Here is a 5,791-nt window from a genome sequence, read left to right on the forward strand (position 1 = left end):
GAACTATTGGGACTTCCTCAAGTTAAAAAGCTTCTGCATAACAAAGGAAACAACAAACCTAAAAGGCAGCCTACAGAAAGGGAAAAGATACTCTGCAAATGACATATGTAATAAAGGGTTAGTACTTAAAATCTATAAAGAAGTTATCCAGGAGGCTGGGTGGCTGTCTGTTGAGTGCTGACTTCAGCTCAAGTCATGATCTCAGTCTGTAAGTCCAAGCCCCTGACAGGCTCTGTGCTGATAGTTCAGAGCCCAGAGCCTGCTTCAGATCCTGTATCTCCCTCTTTCTGTCCCTCCCCCACTCACGCCATCTCTCTCTTTCTCTCAAAAATAAAATAACTATTAAAAAAAGTAAAACAAAACAAGAACTTATCAAACTCAACACCCAAAAAACAAATAATCCTGTTAAGAAATGGGCAGAAGACATGAATAGATACTTTTCCAAGAAGACATGTAGATGGCTAACAGACACACGCAAAGATGTTCAATATCGCTCCTCAATCAGGGAAACATAAATCAAAACCACAATGCATTACCACCTCACACCTGTCAGAATGATGAAAATTAACAACACAAGAAACAACAGGTGTTGGTGAGGATGTGGAGAAAGGGGACCCCTCTCGCACTGTTGACGGTAATGCAAACTGGTGCAGCCCCTCTGGAAAACAGTACGGAGGTTCCTCAAAAAGTTAAAAATAAGAGCTACCCTACAATCCAGCAATTGCACTTGTAGGTATTTACACAAAGGATGCAAAAATACAGATTCAAAGGAGTACATGCATCCCAATGTTTGTAGCAGCATTATCAACAATAGCCAAACTATGGAAAGAGCCCAGATGTTCATCTATTGATGAATGGACAAGGAAGAGTTGGTATAGTAGTGCCTGAGTAGCTCAGCCAGTTGAATACCCAACTCTTGGTTTAGGTTCAGTTCATGATCTCACGGTTTGTGCAACTGAGCCCTACATCAGGCTCTATGCTGACAGCATGAAGCCTGCTTAGGATTCTCTCTCTCCCTCTTTCCCTGACCCTCTCCTCCTCATGTGCTCTCTGTCCCTCTCAAAATATATAAATAAGCAATTTTTTAAAAAAGGAGTGATATATATATATATATATATATACATACATACATATACCGGTTTAATGCTTTTTAAATTCTATATTTACACCATCAAATATGGCAGTCACTAACTACATATGTCTCTTTACATTTAAATTTAAATTAATTGAAATCAAATTAAATTAAAAACTCAGTGTTTTAGACACAGGAGCCACATCAAATCCTCGATACCAACGTGTGATGAGTCGTGACCATATTTGCATCATCACAGAAAGTTCTACTGGACAGTACTATTTCATAGGAATACCAAGGCTATGTATTTTCTTTCTTTTTAAATTTTTTTTAACGTTTATTTATTTTTGAGAGAGAAAGAGACAGAGCATGAACGGGGGAGGGGCAGAGAGAGAGGGAGACACAGAATCCGAAGCAGGCTCCAGGCTCTGAGCTGTCAGCACAGAGCCCGTCGCGGGCCAAACTCACGGACTATGAGATCATGACCTGAGCCGAAGTCGGACGCCCAACAGACTGAGCCACCCAGGTGCCCCTACAATTGTGTTTTCTTTTAGGACACATAGAAATATATAGCACATTCATAGTTTTGTACTTGGAGGGCTATTAAAATATGACTTGTAATTTACCCAACAGCTTTTCTCCAAAGGGCTCAGTCCTTAGAGAGATAATTTCAAACTAATTCCAACTTTCTAGCTTTTATCTATCCCTTTCTACTCTCAGTAGTGTTGTAATCAATAGAAACATGTCTAACTTATTTGAACTTTCTAGGCTTCTTTTCACTCTGTACTGTAATAATGAACTTTGCTTCTCTGTGCTAAAGTCACTAGAGATGCAAGGGCAAGTCAAATGTTTCTTATGTTAAAAATAACTTTCACTTTGACAAAAAGAACCAAAATCCTAGGACTAAGATATGTTGCTTATAAAATTATACAGAGGATGTTGCATAAAGAGAATTAATTCCCTTGTGTTTAGGTGCAGCCCAATCATTGCAACTATTTATAGTATTCTAAGAAGCATCAAGACTCCTGAGTGCCAAAGTTCCTCCCTGGAGGCAAATTCATTATTCATGGATGACCAAGATTTATAGAAGATTGGAATGCCACCATGATCCATTATTCATAGAATTAGAATACAAAAGTTCCTAAAAATCCAAAGTGCTTTGGTAAGATTGTGGCCAAAAACGTTAGTGGTAAAACATGCACTGAATTGATGGGAAGGGGTGTTATGTTTAGCCTATATTAATCCTGTACAGTCTAACTATTCATACAATTTGCTGAAGAAATACAATTATGTTTGATTATGGGAGGTTACATCAGACCCTTCTGGGAATATTTGCCTGCCAACTTTTTCAGTGGAATGTTGCTTTATTCGGGTCTCAAATAAAGATATAATTTTTAGAAGTCAGAGACAGTAGTACTCATATAATCCATAAAGGTTAGTATATTATGGTTGAGAATATCAAACAACATTAGATTTGACGTATTTGAGAAGGGACTACGTAAGGGGCATTAAACCCAGGAAAATGTCCCTGCTGCAAGGACACATAATTCAGACTTGTGTTTACCTGTATGTGCACATAATTCTGAATTGTTCAGGGATAGATAGCCTATTAAATGGAATACTACTGATAAGCATTATTTTTCTGATTCAATTAATATCAAGTTTGCAAATAGTTTCATTGAATAATGTAAGTTTATGTATCAGGGACAATATTGGATGTAGTCCCACTCAAATGTAAGGTCAACAATGGAACAGTTATTGATAATTTGTTGGAGACATGAATGATACTTACTAAAATGAAGTTGAGCCGAATAGAAAATATGAATAAGTAAGCAGTATGTAGAAACATAAAGTTATTATCTTAAGAATTCATTTTTTCCTGAAACAAACATATTCAGTATGGTTTAAATTCATTAACTTTTATAATATTGTGTACATAAGGAAGCACTGAGTTGTTATGAAAACAAGCTAACAATAGTGATAGTAAAGGCATATAGTGCTAATTATAAATAAGCAATATCTTCTAAGATACTCAAAACGTGTACTGATACCATATTAATCTCCATGTACCTTCTTAGTTTTAAATTCTAAGAGATAAAATATGTGTCAAGAATAATTCATAACTCATCTAAGACACAGGAGATTTCTTGCTGACATCAAGTGGTAAATATCACACTTAATTATTGTGAAAAAATGTGTTAAAATGTGTAATACTTAGTATAGGTTAAAACACTACTTATATTACCAAGCTGAATTCAAATAGAAAGCATTCACTAAATGTCAGCTACCTTTATTTCATTAATAGTCAAGTTCCTTTCCTCTCACACTGCCTAGATGACTCTAAATTCCACTCTACTTTTAGAAAGGATTCATGTTTTTGTTCTTATAATCCAATGGCTTTCAATGTCTTTATAATGTATATCTGTCTATACATATCTATTCCAAAATGATAATAAGCATTAATGTCTGCAATAAACACTCTAAGCACAAAATGCCACTCTATCCATATGTGAATGTTCTGTTTGCCACCATTCTTGTGATTTCCACTTTCAACTGCTTTGAGTGGGTTTAAGTTACAGAAACAAAATTGTTTTGCTCAATAAATAGAACAATTAAATGCCGCCAAATTTCATTGGTTGCCTCCTGAGGTAGTAAATTCCTCTTCCTTGAAAGCTTTGGACTGGAGTCTGGACGTTAAACTACTAAATGAGAAACATAATTTTGGATTTGTGATAGTTTTCAGTGAGGTAATTCTTAAAAATTAGTCAGATAAGATTGAATTAGTTTAAAATGCATTTTCAGGTCTTGCCTCCTGCAATTTTAATTCAGAATGTTTGAAAAGGAACTTGTTTTTATTTTTTTATTTTTTTTACTAAGTAACTCAAATTATGCTGATGTTGGTGATCAATAGACCATACCTTGGGATCCTCTACCTCAACAATTATTTAGTTCAAATCTCAATTTGCAAATGAGGAAGTGGAGCACAGTAATTAAGTGAATTTGATGTAAGTTATATAATTAATTTGTTGTTCATCTGGGCGTTGAAGTAACATCTCCTGATCCCTAGTCCATCGTTCCTATTTTTAAATAAGTCTCCAAATAACTTGTGGGAAGCATCTCTCTAAAATTTTACTGTTTTGCAGATTTTTTAAATGGGGAAAATTCAAACAGATTCTCAAATAAGATTTTTTTTCTTATTTTTTAAAAAACGCGTAAAAACAGAAACTAAGTTAAGCTCTCTCTCTTTATATTTTTTGTCTCCATTGGAAACTAAACTCAATTTATAAATAGACTTTATATTTACTTAACGGAAACTTATATTGTCACTATATGAATCAATCCCTATTCTGAGAACTTTAATAGTAATATTTGTAAATATTAATAAACAAAATTAATAAACCAACTGCTATTCTATTATCAATGTTAATTTAATGTTGCAAATGGCACCACATTGCTGGAACTAATTTAAGGGCCACAACATGGACATAGTGGTAACTATTCTGGTGTTCTATAACCAATAATAATATCTGATTGTTGGCCACTGGACTCAAGAAGTAGGTTGGCCCTGTGAGGAACATGGCAGGGTAGGAGGGTCCTAGACTCACCTTGTTCCATTGATATACCTAGATAACAACCACATCAGTGTAAATAACCCAGAAAATGACCCAAAGACTGGCAGAACAGACTCTCCACAGTAAATGTGAGAAGAAGTGACATCAAAGAGGATAGGAAGGGCAGAGATGCAGTCAGTAGCTAAAGGACCCATGAAACTGTCTGCAATACAAAGGGACTCTGCAGGCATGGATAGGGGAAAGAAACAGACTATCACACCAGGGACCCCACACAGGGAAGATGAATCCCCATACCATTTAGCTTTGAAAATATGAGAGGTTGAATTTCTTGAATTCTTATAATCAGTGGGACTTAACACCCGGAACTTTAAACATCAGCAGGATTAGCTCTAGGAAAGCCAGGAGGAGAGGAAACTTAGTCCCCACCCTTAGGAAGCACAAAAAACAATCCTGTGGAGATACAACATAGAGACAGTGGTTGAAAAACACCTGGAGTATACAGGAGGTATTTTTGTTTACTAATCTCAGAGCTTGTGCTGAGGAGGCAGGGAACCTTGGGTGACTTCTTCAGGAACAAAGGAACTGATAGGCATCATTTCTCTCCCCGACCCTCCATCATAGACACATGGACACCTGCAGGAACCAATGTGGCCCCAAAATTCACTACCTAACTTGCTAACAGTGCATTCCACACCCATGTTCCCTTGCAGACATGCCTTCTCCAATCAGGCCTGGGTTTCAGGTCTTCTCTCACAACTGACCCACAGAAACCTTGATAACACTCCCCACCCTGCCTCTGCATTCTACCTCCTACAATACTCTTGGTCAGAGCCCAACCAAAGAGGTGTCATAAGGCTGGCAGTGTGTAAGCAACCAGCCCCAACAGGAGCCTGCACAACTCCAAAGTGACTCCTGCCTTTGGGAGAAAGAATGATAACCACACACACCAGTCTGACTTGGACCTAACAGAGGGCTGGGGGCAGACATCTGGTCTGAGCTTCTCAGGGAATAAAACAAAGAAAATACCTTGCAATTCAGTGCTACTTCTTTTTTGACAAATGTCCGGTGTGACTCAACTCAAGTACAAGGCAGCCCCAGACTGGCTCTCTAACAACACAGGGATCAAACCCTGCCCAAAATAGACAAA

This window comes from Panthera uncia, chromosome B1 (assembly GCF_023721935.1).
Source record: "Panthera uncia isolate 11264 chromosome B1, Puncia_PCG_1.0, whole genome shotgun sequence".
NCBI classification, from domain to species: domain Eukaryota; kingdom Metazoa; phylum Chordata; class Mammalia; order Carnivora; family Felidae; genus Panthera; species Panthera uncia.